Raw genomic sequence first — 15,295 nt, 5'->3', positions numbered from 1 at the left:
ATGAGGAGCAAACTCCAATAGAACTGCCACTAATCTCAACAAATTCCAGCAACAGATCCCTGGAGATGAATGCAAACTACAAACCACCAATAATATCCAGAGGGGTAAGGGAAAACAGAAGCACAAAAATAGCTGGGGTGGGGTGGGGGAGGGAAGGGAAAAACCAGCAGAAAAAAAAAAGAAAAAGAAAAAGAAAAAGAAAAACAACCTCACAACCAGTCCTAAAAAAGAAGAAAAAACACAAAACAAAACAAACAAACAAATTAAAAAAAAAAAAAAAAAAAAAAAAAAAAAAAGCCCAATATATTCAACAATCAAGAAAACAATAGAAAGATAAGAGAGAAAAAAAAAATGGTTGGAAAGTGAAGAAGGATAAAGAATAGGTGTATAAGGATTTAGAGCAGTAGATTGGAAATAGGATATATAAGTAGGGTGGAATTAGACAGGGGGTAAAAAGAGGGAATTGGGAAAGTCTGGAGCAGGAATAGGGTAAGAGAAACAGGACACCAAAAGGGGAAAAGTAAGGAAGAGGGTTTTAGCAAAGAGGTGGAATTGAGATAGGGAAAATTAATGCTAAAGGAACGATGAAAATAGAATGGAGAACACTAATCCCAAAAGAAAATAAAGAGAAAATAAAATGGCACTTTAAAAAATGGTAAAATGGTAGGAGTAATAATACTGGTTAAAAATAAAAATGTGGTAATTGAAAGGGTAAAATCAGGTGATGGAAAAAGAAGAAAAAGAGAAAAAAAAAATTGGTTTCTTAGTAAAAAGGTGAAAAAATTAAAAAGAAAAAGAAAAAGAAAAAATTTGCAGTAGTGATGGTCTTTCGGTTCTTCTACTCTTCAGCCTGGTTCGCCTTGGTCCTGCCAGGTATTTAGGAGAGTGTTGCCTGCATTACACTGTTCCTCCGTGTTGTAAATCACAGTCCTGATTTTAAAGCAGGCCGTATTTGTGATCCAGTCTGCCTTAATTTGTATTCCCCTAAGAGTCAGTTTGTGGCTCAACCTCTGGGTGGCAGTGTTTTTGGGTTGGCCTCTGAGGCTATACAGCTTCTCTATCCTTTTTTAATCCTTACCCTGCTCTGTGTTGTTGGTGGGACTGAAAATCCCTCTATAGGCCAGACCCTGGTAACTCCCAGGGACTAATCAGCTTGTTTTAGTCCTTTATCTCATACAGGGTGGAATCTGGGTGTGGCTGTGCTCCTTGCCTGGGGGGCTGGGGGAAGGAATTCCATCCTCTGGAGGAATGGCTGCCCCAGTCCTGGGCCCAGGGGGGTCTCAGCACTCAATTCGCTGCCACCTCCTCCGGCTCCCCCTCTTTCCTCAGCCTCTCCCCAGATTCCCCTCGTCTGCACCTTCACCCTCTCTTCAGCACAGGTGAGTGTCTGTATCCGAACTGTCCTATGAGCAGGGTTCAGTGAAAACAAAGAAACAGACAAACGCCGGCCGGCCGCGGAAACGCTCCTCTTACCGGTCTGGGAAACGCTCCTCTTACCAGCACTGCATGGTCTGGGAAACGCTCCTCTCTTATGGGCACTGCACGGTCTGATCAGTTCCTCAGGATGCCCCCTTTAGTCTCAGTTCTCCGCAATCACAAAATCCAAATCTCAAATCTCCTGGCGCCAGCAAACCCGCGGAACTCCTTACCCTGGTCAGGGTCTGTGTCTGTCCCAAGAGACGCGGCTGTCTGCCATGCGGTCTCCCTCCGACCCTCTGGGCTCAGGTCTGGCAAACTTTCCTGCCCAGATCCCTGGTTTTTAACCTTTCCAGGGGAGGTCTGCCCTTCCAGGCTGCAAGCCGTCTCACCAGCTGAGTAAATTTGCCAATTCGGGGTGGGTGTTATTAGTTTCAGCTGCTTACTCCGTTTGCTCCGGGACAAGACCTGGGACGCGTCTGCCTATATCGCCGCCATCTTGCTTCACAATAAAATATTTAAACAGTTTGGGTTAACTTCATCTTAATTTTCTTTTCTGCCTGTTTCACAATAATCAATATTGTCACCCAGCTGATATTGCTATTGCTCAGTGGTTGAGTGTTGACCTATGAACCAGGAGGTCACAGTTTGATTCCAGGTCAGAGCATATGTCAGGGCATATGCCCCGGTTGGGTTATGGCCTTGTTCCCAAGTCGGGGTGTGTGCAGGAGACAGCCGATCAATGATTCTCTCTCATCATTGATGTTTCTTTCTCTCTCTCCTTCTTCCTTCCTCTCTGAAATCAATAAAAATATTTTTTTTTTTTAAAATCAATATTGTCATCAAATAAAAGATAAAAGCTTGTAAGAGATGATGCTTGGATTCTCCATGCTTTCTCTTTCCCTATATGGCATAAAGGCCCTTATCAATATGAAGATGGCATAAGATTCAAGCAGCCTGAAATGTTGGGCCAACTGAAGGATCAGGGTTGCCCTGGAGGTCTGTGGGAACTTATAGTAGCTTTGTATGGGTGAGAAGTAAAAGTTGTTGTGTAAATGGCTTGAGTTTGAGGTTCAATTGTTACTGGGTGCTAATCTAGCTCATCCTACTATAGTTAGGTATACTGTTGCCCCCACACAGGTCAAAAGTGGTAGAGCCAGATTTAAAAATCATAGTCTGGTTCTGCATTCTTAATCGCAACAGACCCAGACTTTCCAATCACCCCTCTTGGCACCTCATGCTTGGGAACATTTCCAGTGGATGTTAATAATGATAAAGTTTTGTTTTTGCTTTCCTTTGTCAAAAAGCATGTTTGGAAAATCTTCATTTTTCAAAATTTTAACTTATAAATAACTGTCGACCAAGCTTTATGTATATGTATGTATGTGTGTGTGTGTGTGTGTGTGTGTGTGTGTATACATGTTTCTTGAAAACTGTAAGCTCTTCCACTTAACCATAATCTCATTTTCTTTACAATATCCTCATGAGCTAATAATAAATTAACCATTCTAAATGCCTTACACATAACTTTTAGAAAACTAGGAAGAAAGATGTCTAAGAAGCCCCTTGTGCCTTAAAATTTTTTCCTTTCTTGTGAGACTCATTCCTCTGTCTCACTTTCAATAAAGTTATATCTATTTAAATAGAAATTATGATTATGCTAGAACAGCTTAGGTGAAGACTTGTTTATTGTTGTTCTACTGCTGCCTTGATTATTTTAAAAAATGTTTTTAATGATTTTTAGAGAGAGAGGAAGGGAGATAAAAACATCAATGAGAGAAACATCGATAGGCTGCCTCCTGTATGCCCCCTACTGGGGATCAAGCCTGAAACCAGGCATGTGCCCTGACCCAGAATCAAACCAGCGACCTCTTGGTGCATGGGTAAATGCTCAAACAACTGAGCCACAAAGGCCAGGCTGTTTTGATTATTTTAAAACACATACCAAATATAGCATTACAGGCTATAAAACAACCCACAGAGAATTACATGGCAATAATTTCATTAGGCTTTTAGTTTATGAACTCCTTGATGCAATTATAACTTTGCAAAGCACTGCAGGCTATTCATTTCTCTAAAAGTCTACATTATATCTGAAAATCCTCAGAACGGGAAATGGCATAAAAAAAGTCTAGTTGAATATGGCAAAATAGCATCTGTAGTAAACACAGGACCAATGGAAACATTTAGTCTTATTTCATGAAAATAAAAAGGTATCATAGATAAATTAATCATGAAGATGATAATATTTCTCTTTCTAGAAATATAGTGTTATGTAGCCAAAACATTGTAGAGGACTGGCCCAGTTTAAGACTTTTTGCTAACTTAATAATCAGAGCTGAAATGAAAGATCTCCTAAATTATCCAATACAGATATACAGATACATTTACTACATAGAAGTAAAATCTAGATTTTATAATCATGTATAATAAATGTATAAGTTTATAATATATATGATTGTACATATCTAATACCTATATTATATAAAATGCATGCATACTCTGCTTTAGCTGATGGTTTTCAAAAAGAGTGACTATCAATTTGGCATCATAGGAGAACCAATTGCTGTGATTTATTTTCTCCTTTTTCAATGTCTCATGAGAAACCTACAGTATTTAATACTGTCTGATTACTATGCATATAATTGTGTCCTGTGAATAAGGACACAATTTAATTTGGCTCCAAGTCAAAGAGACTAACTTCATGAATCTAATTTTGAAATCTGCTATATACATTGTTAATCCAAAGCTCTCTCAAATGGAAAATTTTATGGTTTTTTTAAACCTTTTCCCTGGATAAGACAAAAATTTGGAGGTATTTACGTATGTATGTACATCTATATATACCTATGTATGTTCATATGTTAATGCAGAACAGCTATAGAGAGAAATAAGGCTTGTTATTAATGGTCACTGTGCAATATATTTTACTCATCTGGTAGTTACGTAAGGTTCATCTAGCCATTAATAAAGATAATATCTGGAGGAGAATTTTTATAGAGCTGTGTGAAGCTGTTGAATAGATTAAGAATGACTGAACCTATCCTACAGCATAAAAATAGCAACAATATGTAGCCATTTTAAATATGATTATATGCTATGAACTTGCATTCATTCATTCAACATCCATTCGAGTGTCTCAAGGTCAGACAATGTGCATTAGTGGTAAAGAACATTATAGTTTCTGTCCTTGTGAAACTATGGTCCAGTCATTTTTCATACTATCTTCTTCCTGAAATTCCTCTCTGAAAAAAACCTTTCATCCTAAGGGATTCAATACAATAAATATTTAATGCTTAGGATGAAAATATCTTGATGCACAACAAATTGACCAAGCCTTAAATTAGTAATGAGATAATGCAAGGGGACCCCTATACCTTATTTTCACGGGGTCCATTTGAGCTACATGATTTCAAAGAAATTATTTCAATATCTCTGTTATCTCAAGGGTAGAATAATATCTTTTTTTAAAAAAAAAAATCCAAAATGTCTTTGATGGTTTCCCACTCATCTTGATTTGAAGTGCTTTTAGTGCTGCTTCCTTCTGAAGGAGCATCCTTCTGTAAGCTTTGTTTTTCCTCCTGTTGGCTGACAGAGAACAGGGGAGCAACAACACACAAAACTGCTGTTTGTGCAATTGGCTAAACGTGGTGGTGATTTCATAGCATCCTGGGTATTTTACATCCATGAAGTAGGAATTGGGGCTCTGCACCAGGTGCTTCTTCTTGTGCTTCCTCTTCTCTTCTGGAGAGGGATGGAGAAGATCCTTAGCGAGAAGCATATTGTCGTGGGGAGGTTGTCACTGCTGGAAAGGCTAGAATAATGTCTTGAGCCAAGCATTATCACTGCAAGTGATATACAAAGGAATTCTGACCTTAATTTTTAATTTTTTTTTCACTAGGAAGCTGAGGGGGTGAAAACTTTTCAGTAACTATAAGACTAATTCTTCGTTCTGGCCTGGCCTTGATTTCTTTTCATTTGGCATGTCCCATGTCATGCTGATACTTGATTATAATGTGTCTTCCCCCTCACTCCTGTCCCATGTCAGTGTGTACTGGGGTATTGCTTCCTTTTAAGTAAAGCCTTTCTTAGTATTTTCAGTAATTTCTGTCTCCACATCTATAAATGGTTAATGTTCGCTTTATGTACCCAAGCTTTATTAACCATATTCTCTAAGATGGTTGCTCTTTCCAGTCCTTTGCCAAATGAATGCCACTCATTGCCCTGGGAGTGGCATCTCTTTCTGTGCCCAGTGATATGGCTTTGCTTTCTAATCTGAGCACTCTGTCCTGTAGGAGCATCATCATCTTGCCTTGAGGTGATATCTGGGGCATGGTAATGGGTAATATGTTTTATCTCATGTCTTTTGGCAGGAGGAGTAATTTCCTTATTAAGGTTTCAGTTTACTTAACTAAATAAAAACAGTGACTTTGAAAGATTTCTTGATTTATTTTAGGAGTTGTCAAACTGTGGTCTCTTTTTTGTAAATAAAGTTTTATTGGAACATAGTCATAACCATTTGTTTAAGTCTTTTCACGGTTGCTTTCAAGCTACAACAAGGGAGTTGAACACTGAGTAGTTGTGAGGGAGACTGTGAGACCTACAAAGCCAAAAATATTTATTATCTGTCTTTTTTCAAAAAATTGTTGATCCTTGATATAACTAAAATAGCATTTCAATTCAAATCTCCAGTTGGTAGAATGTTTGAGTCATTTGTGAGATTTAGACATATCTACATTTTATGTAATAATATTATATAGTATATATTATATTATACTAGAGGCCTGGTGCACAAAAATTTGTGCGTTTGGGAGGGGTGTCCCTCAGCCCAGCCTGTGCCCTCTCGCAGACTGGGACCCCTCGGGAGATGTCCACCTGCTGGCTTAGGCCCGCTCCCTGGGGGACCGGGCCTAAGATAGCAGTCAGATATCCCTCTAGCAGCCCGGGAGCCCTCAGGGGATGTCCACTTGCCAGCAGGGAGCAGGCTTAAGCTGCAGTCAAATATCCTTAGTGCTGTTGAGGAGGTGGGAGAGGCTCCCGCCACCACTGCTGTGCTGGCAGCCATTAGCCTGGCTTGTGGCTGAGCAGAGCTCTCCCTGTGGGAGCACACTGACCACCGGGGGGCAGCTCCTGCATGAAGTGTCTGCCCCCTGGTGGTCAGTGTGTGTCATAGTGACCAGTCATTCCCAGTCCTTCTGCTGTTAGGGTCAATTTGCATATTACCCTTGTATTATATAGGATAGAGGTGGGGGCCAGCTGGTTTGCCCTGAAGGGTGTTCCGGATCGGGGTGGGGGTCCCGCTGGGGTGCCTGGCCAGCTTGGGTGAGGGGCTGAGGGCCGTTTTCAGGCTGGCCAAGCCCCCCAGCGGGGATCCTCACCCCATGGGGGTGTGGCCAGCCTGGGTGAGGGGCTGAGGGTGGTTTTCAGGCTGGCTACACCCCCTTCAGGGTGGGGGTCTCTATGGGGGTGCCTGGCCAGCCTGGGTGAGGAGCTAAGGGTTGTTTTCAGGCTGTCCACAGCCCCTTCAGGGTAGGGGGGTCCCGGGGTTTGCCTGGCCAGCCTGGGTGAGGGGCTGATGGCCGTTTTCAGGCTGGCCACGCCCCCCAGCAACCCAAGCTCCCAGCCTGTCCTTTTTTTCTTCTTTTTTTTCAGCAGGTATCTGGGATTTATTTATCTTCTCTAATTGAAACTTTATATCCTTGAGTGGAGCTGAGGACCAGCCAGGGCAGGTGGGAAGCTTGGCTTCCTCCATCGCCGGGGGCAACCCAAGCCTCCTGCTCACTCCAGCTTCGTGGCCACCACCATCTTTGTGATGGAGTGATGGTTAATTTGCATATTGCTCTTTTATTAGAGGGGAAATATGTTATAATTAATAATATCAATAACAAAAATGCTAAAAATGGTTAACATTTATTTAGTTCTTATAATGCCCTGGACATTTTTCTAAGTTATTTACATGTACTAACTAATTTAATCCCACAATCCTATGATTAGGGTATTAGTTTTTACCCCATTTTTCAGATGAAGGAACTGGGACATGGAAAGTAAATTACCCACCTAAAGTTACACTGCTGGTAGTGGGTTATCCAGAGACAGAACCCTGGATTATTGAAGCATGATTGTATGTACTTTATTTTTCTGCTCTGTTCTCTAGATTTCTTGACATAGCAAACATCCTGTGTGACAATAAATCAGAGGGATTGCTGAGGAAGAGAACTTCCTGAGGCAATACAAATTTCTGAGGCCCTAACTCTAATAGAATAATAGAATGATGTAGATGGCCACCTGTTTTTTCTTTTCATTTAGTATTATTGAGCTCCAAGGATTTTAAAGAAATTATCTCAGTAGCTCTTACTTCCCTAAGGGAAGTGAAATTGTATCCAAAATCTAACAGCTGAGAAGTTAGTGCATGCAGACGGAATCGATTGTTCAAGATGATACTGTAATTCAGTGACTGAGATGGCAATTAAATCAACTTCTTCCTTTTCCTCATTTATTGTCTGCTCACAAGGGCAGTTGTCTCTGGGCTTTGTATAGAGAACTACCCCAGGGTTTTTAGGTGTATTTAAAATAAAAAGGTTATTTATAGACTTTTAAAATCTTGAATAAAAGAGAGATACAGTAAGGGATTAGAAATAATAGTCCTGTAAAGGTGAAAAGTGATATTGATTCTCTGGTCACTGTGGTAGAGAAAACGAAATCTGACGACATGAATATGATTTCTAGCTCTCACTGGACTTGCTATGAATCCTTCAACAAGACATTTAATTGTGTATGGCACAGTATTTCTATCTTTATAGACAGGATAATAATACCTATCTTGAAGAACTTTAAAAGCTCAGATGAAAAGCATGTTAAGAGCTTAGAATAATTAATGATGAGTTTATGGTGTACATAAGTCCATAACTGGCAATTTTTTTCAAAGGGAAATACTACACCATCACCAGTTCTGGGTTCGCTGATAGATGACAGTAAAGAGGAAGCTGTTGTGGTGAGGCATTTATCTCCTCCTTTCCTTCCATGTCCAGTGCATATCAGAACCCCAAAAGTCACTGTATATAGTATGCCATTTCCCAGTTAATGCTCAAATTAATAAAAAGTATAATGAAAAGAGGGGACAGAAGGGAGTGGGGAGAGAGAGATAGTAGACCTGAGGTAACTGGGCTGATATATTCTGTTATTGGTGGTGGTAGGCATTGGGGTTAGAGGGTATATGCCCAGCCTAGAAAGGTGAGGGGTAAGAGACAAATTGATAGATACAGATTCCATATTTTAAAATTGATTTGTCCCAGAGAGAATTTGACATAAAAGCCATTAAGTCAGACTCATAAATGGGTTAAATATAATGGTAAAGGAATGGAAAACAAACAAAACTACAAATGAAAACTGTGCTCTCACTGTGCAGAAGTAATGACTAATCACAGTTTCATATGTATACGCAAATAGAATCTATTTACATATGTAATATACTTATATCTTATTTTTTATGGATCAACTCATCTTGGAGATCATATCAGCACTTCATTCCTATTATATAGCTGTTGTATATTTGACTGTATGGATAAATGATAATTTAATTAGTTCCTTATTGAAGAGCATGTAAAATTTTCACCCTATAGTTTTTTTCTAAAAAAGAATGTGAGTGAACATCCTTATACATATATCAAGGTATCTTTTTGTAAGATAAATTCTCAACATTAGAATTGTTGGGCCAATCTTGCTTTTAGAGTTTGACAAATCTGACTATGTAGTTACCAAAAAGTTGTTCTAGTAACGGTAACATAAACCTAAATATATTATATATTTACTAGAGGCCCAGTGCATGAAATTCGTGCATGGGTGGGATCCCTCGACCTGGCCAGCAATCGGGGCCTATTGGAGCTGTCTTGCCCAGTCCTGATCAGGGCCAGGCTGGCTGGGGCCTGCCAGCTACTGGCTGCTGGCTGCCGGCCAGGGCCTGCTGGACAGGGCCTGCCGGGTCAGGGGAGGGACCGGGGGAGGTTGGCTGTGGGAGTGCACTGACCACCAGGGGTCGCTCCTGCATTGAGTGTCTGCCCTTTGGTGGTCAGTGCGCGCTATAGTGACTGGTCAACCAGTTGTTCCGGTCATTTGGTCACTTAGGCTTTTATATATATAGATAAGTGCCTGTTGTATATGAAGGAAATAAGAACTTTAAAAGTGGATATGTGACACTATTTATTATAGTATTAGCTGTGTGGGTGGTGAGTTGGAGGTAATCTGGATGGTCATAACTGGAAGAGGGGATACATAAAGTGTGGTGGATATACACATATAGCAATGAAAAGTACAGGTCAGTTTTACACAGAGCAATATGGATGGATCTTAGAAACGTTGGTGCTTAAAAAAACCCCACAAGTAACTGAAGGGAGATGTATGATACAATACTATATACATGTGTTAGAAATAAATTGATGCAACAAATAAATGCAACATCGACTCACATTTTGTAAAGACATATACTACAAACAAGAAGTATAAACATTAAACCAAATAGATTGTATCCCTAAGGGATAAGGGAAAGTGGAATGAATTATAGGAATAAAAGGAAAAAGAAGTGAAATTGCCTATTTTATCTGGATTTTATTTATTTATTTATTTATTTTTATTTATTTATTTTAAATATATTTTATTGATTTTTTACAGAGAGGAAGGGAGAGAGATAAAGAGTTAGAAATATCGATGAGAGAGAAACATCGATCAGCTGCCTCCTGCACATCTCCCACTGGGGATGTGCCCGCAACCCAGGCACATGCCCCTGACCGGAATCGAACCCGGGACCTTTCAGTCCGCAGGCCGATGCTCTACCCACTGAGCCAAACCAGTTTCGGCTGGATTTTAAAACATATTTGCATAGAGCTGAGCAAATCATTCTCTAATAATTCATACAATTTTCCCATATTTTGACTATTTCTCTCCTAGGTTTCATTTTGAATATTTGTGTTATAGCAATTTTTTTTCTTGATTAGATGGGAGTGGGTATCTATTTTATTGGAAACACTAGCTTTTGGATTTATTTATCAATGCACTGCTTTTCTTCTTTTTAACCCATTAAATTAAATCAATTTGTTTTCTTTTTTAACTTCTTGGGTTGCATTATTAATTATTTATTTTGGCTCTTGTTTAGTAATATGAATGCTTGAGGATATATATATATATATATATACATATATATATATAAGTATTATATGTAACATAGTTATTATTATTTTTTAAAATCTATACTCTGTTTTAGCTAAAACCTATAGGTTCTGATGTGAGTGGGAACAGAAATGTTAGTCTGTATGTGGTGGAACCAGCTGGTATTTTCCAAAGTGGTTCAAATTAACAGCCCCAAACCAGAAGTGGTCAGGAGTGCTTCACCAACAAGCGCCAATAAAGAAAATTATAGATTGACTGTAGCTTAAATCCTTGTTGTCTGTTTGTGATTAATTGTTCTTAAGTATCCATTTACTAACCTGGAGGCATTTACAGGCTTAGATACTGGTTTGCTTTTGTAGGCCAGCTCCTTCTAATAGCCTCCTTGTTTAATTAATTTAACAACAGAGATATGAGTTTGCTCTTGTCATTCTACTGTCTTCAGTACAAAACTCACTGTATTAGCTTCATTAAATATGGAGTCTTGTTCCCTTTTTTTTTCTTTTTTTGGAGGAGGGTGGTTTTTCATTCTGTTTTGTAGAGGAGAATTGAGTAGAAATATCTTTTCACCACTATGTTGTTTTTTTACCACTGCTTTTGGTTGGAAATCCCCCTAGTAAATATTTTAAAATACAATCTGAAGATAATAATGATAATGAAGCCTAAGTTAAATATTTGGAGCTCAAGAATTTATTTGCCTAAAGTTAAAGCAAAGAGCCTATATTATGTTCATATTCTATAGTAAAAATTCTTTGAAATGCTTTACAGGACTCCTCCAGTTTTCTCTTTATACTAGAATTGTATTATCTTGAATATTCTTAGATTCTTGAAATCTTCTTAGAGGATTATTAGAATGAAGCCTGAAATATTTTTTATAGAATTTGATTGTATTAGGACTTAGCCTATTAAAAAACAAGCATTTGTATTTTATAGCTATACATATACATAAAAGCCTAATAGGCAAAGTGTCCCCTCAGGAGTTTGACCGACCAGGAGTTCGATCACTTGCTATGACATGTGCTGATCACCAGGGAATGGCGCAGAACAAAGGAAGGCCCCGTGTAGCAGCTGGCAGCTGCTAGGGACCCTTCCCATGTATGATTTTTGTGCAGTGGGCCTCTAGCATATTTATAATATAATACTAATACCAATATAGTCAGGTTTTCTTAAATAAATCCAATGAATAGTATCAATTTTTAATGAACTAATTAATATTAAGCATAAACATAGATTTGAATATTGGTAATGGATAAACAGTTCTATATATCAGCAGTTGCCAACCTTTCGGACCTCACGGACCACCGGTTGGTGACCGCTACTATATATAATGATTGTAAAAGAGCAAAGGAAAACCTGTGTGATAATTTTCTCAGAACCACCTGGTAGGAAACTTCAGATTGTATTGAGTCATCTGTAGAGTAGACACTCAATAAATATTTGTTTTATTGAGTTGAAGTGAGCTCTCTTTGTAAACAAACAAAAATGGTGAAAAGATGAAGATAGCATCATGGCATCCTGTCATATTAGGTCAGATTCTCAACTTCTATGAAAAGAATTTGAGTGTCCTGAGCATGGTTTGAAGTTGAGGCTGAGAGAGGTCTTTAAAACATTCTAAACAAGGGGGATTTTAAAGAAACTAGATATGGGAAGTTTGAGAAAAAACGTTTTTAGGGTTTTGATTATAAAAGTAATAATAGCTTATGTTTATTGAATGGATATTATGTGCTAGACTAGAGTCTCTTCAAAGTGCTTTCCTTAGCATTTATGGAGTTTTCATGTGGAAGTGGGATTAGATTTATTCTTTGCTTCTCCATATGGAGAAATATGTCTAAGCAGTGGAGATCAGAAAAATTTAAAGTGAATATATGAATTTTAAAAAAGAATCTACCAGAACTCTTTGAAATTTAACTGAAGATCTCCTGAAGTAGTAAGATTCCCTATCATGGAAAGTGTTCAAAGAGCACCTGGGTTCCCACTGGCCTGGGACAATTCAGAGATAATTCATAATTTCAACTGAAGATCAAACTGAGTGACATAGAAAGCTTCTTCCAGTTCTGAATATCTGTAATGCTAAAATACATTTCTTGCATCTCATTAAAGAAAGTAATGCATCTTTAGAAATAAAAACATAGGCTTTTGATATCGAGATGTTGAAGTTATCAGTAGATTTAAACTTACTCAACAAGATTTTGGAACACATGTTAAAGTAATAAAATTGCAAGCTAGTTAGAATTTGATTAATAAAAGCAGCAAAACACACTTGTCTCTCTTAAACATATCTTCAGAAGAGAATTTTACTCTACTATTTAAATAGCGCATAACAAACATAAAACTCCCATCATTTTACTGAAAAAGACAACAAGCACATTATGAGACTATAAAGTGGGTTTTTTTATAGTTCCACTTTCCCACAATTAGGTACATGCAATATATAAACCTTTTAGCTCTTTAAGTTATCTCTCTCCTCTTTACCTTACTCTGTTTTTTCTGTCTCTGTCTTTTCGTTTCCTTTTGCTTCTAATGTAGTTTGTCCAAAAACAAAATTTCTTTTTGGAAACTTGTGGAAACATGAGTGACATAGAGGCAAAATATAACTATAACTCCTTCTTTTCTCAAAGGGTTACAGAAGTGGTCTATTTTATTACACTCCAGCGTCATTAAATAATGATACATCTTAGCATTTTTTTCTACGTAGCTCTTAGTTTTTTTTATTTGTGAAGTGATTCACAATAGACTAAGTAATTTCACCTACATTGTGATCTTATTATATACTATCTTACTATAGTATAGTTGATTTAACCAATAGTTAGCAGTGTTCCCTATCATTTGCCATTTGCCAATGACAATAGATAGTTCACATTTGCAATAGCTACATTTTAAAATTTTCAGTATATACAATATAATAATTTTCTATGGCATGAAATTTCTCCAAAAATTATTTTTTCTGGTCAGAAACTATTTCATTTTTGGAAAGTTTATGAGCCTCTCTATTTTAATCACCATCACGAGCATTTGACTCTCTTGAAAAGTCAAAGAACATTTTCATGATTACAAGTAGATAACAAAACTCTTGTATAGTTTGAGATGCTGTGTGTTCAGCTGGATTTACTCACTGGCTAAATGTCTTACTCCTACATAAAAGGCTTGTCATGTACAAATTGGGAAAAACTATTGATAAATTAGTATATGGCATGAACCTTCTGGATTGCTTAGAAATACTCGACATGATTAATGTTGTGTTGGAAATGACAAGTCCCAGCTCTATGTCAAAGAAAAACTGACTTTCTGTTGCTGGGAATTTTAGGTTTGGAGTGTTTATTTGAAGTTGATGTTGACAGAACCATGTTATTTTATGCGGCTTTAGAGATATTGATAATATGGAAACTATTCCTTGTGGAATTAGCAGAATAAATAACTCATTTTGGTCTTAACTCTGTGGTCCTGAGCCTATGCCTTTTATGGCCCCAACAGTAGCTGGGCTGTGAGCAATTTTTAAAGGAGACACTGGAGGTTTGCCTGTGCTTTGGAGATATGGCTTGAGTGCTTTAGAATCTAGTGAAGTGCTTCTCTGAAGCTTTTAAGAGTCCTGGTATAGTGATCTTTTCTGCCAACTGAGATTGTATTTAAGAATAATCAGAGATAGCATATTGAGGACATAGAAGGTTTTGTAGTAAAAATGTCAAATAACATGTCTTTCTGCAAAGAGTTAGATTGATTGCCTAGATGCACTGAGCCTTTATGAACCAAGTAAATAGATAAATCATTTCCCATCACTTAAACCTGAGTTTTACACCAACGCCTAGATATGCATGTGCAATTTGCATGTAAGCATAAAAGTCATAGAATTGTAACTCACTCTTCTTTTCTACCCACTTCAGAGTTAGTGTGTGTGTGTGTGTGTGTGTTTTAAGTCTAGAGAGTAACCCAAATGATGGATTAGGCTTTTAAGTTTTACTTATTGTCCAAGAACTAAATATGTATTATAATATTTTCAAGCTAGTTTTTATAAAGACTCTAGAGACTTAGAATTTTCATACCTCATTTTCTCCACTTGCGTGCAAATGAGGAATCCAGAGTTGTGATGGGTGACTCAGTTAAAAATAAATTTAGTCTGGTGTAATGCTCATCAACAGAAGTTTGCTGCCACCAATCTAATATCAACTAGAATCCCAAATCTGGGATTCAGAAAGAGGAGAAACTTTATTCAAGAGAACAGTTTGTAAACTGGGGAAACAGCCTCCTCTGGAAACCAAAAGTATGTTCCTCAAAGACAAAGGGGAGGCTGCTTTTGTAACAAAAGTTCCCAACCTGGTTCTTAATTGCTCCACTTTCATGCAAATGAGGAATCCAAATTTGCACAACATGATTGGTTCATATAGCATCATATTATCTTTGAGCATTCTGATTGGTCATAATGGAGCTGCTCTGATTGGTCAGCAAATGAGAATATAGCTGCATAGTTCAGAGTGGTCTGAGCAGGTCTTGGTCCATTGGTTGAAAGATGATACCAGGAACTTCTTTATAAGAGTTGACAGCTGGAGCACAGTAAAAGAGGCTGAAGGTTCATCTGCAGCTTTTTCCTGAAATGCAGCATGTGTGAGGGTCCTCTGCAATGGCTGCTAGATTCTAGTAATGCATTTGTTTTCAGTTAACCATGAGGAGTCCTTCTTGGCAGATACATTCCTTCTTGAGGTCCACTGTAATTATTCTAGACTTAGGTGTC

General features: G+C 38.0%; 1 long non-coding RNA gene and 1 pseudogene across 1 annotated transcript in view; one reads left to right on the top strand and one right to left on the bottom strand.

Moving 5' to 3' along the window:
• The window catches only part of LOC139002292 (uncharacterized), a 118,792-nt gene that overhangs the window by 65,754 nt on the left and 37,743 nt on the right, over positions 1 to 15,295 (top strand). The gene's annotated exons all lie outside the window — the stretch shown is intronic.
• Positions 4,945 to 5,197, bottom strand: LOC139002289 (small ribosomal subunit protein eS27-like; annotated as a pseudogene).

The sequence above is a fragment of the Myotis yumanensis genome, unplaced genomic scaffold (genome assembly GCF_028538775.1).
Source record: "Myotis yumanensis isolate MYYU_CA2020_CCGP unplaced genomic scaffold, mMyoYum1.0.hap1 SCAF_2, whole genome shotgun sequence".
NCBI classification, from domain to species: Eukaryota; Metazoa; Chordata; class Mammalia; order Chiroptera; family Vespertilionidae; genus Myotis; species Myotis yumanensis.
The sequence above is the reverse complement of the archived record's forward strand: the minus strand, read 5'-3'. Positions and strand labels throughout refer to the sequence as shown.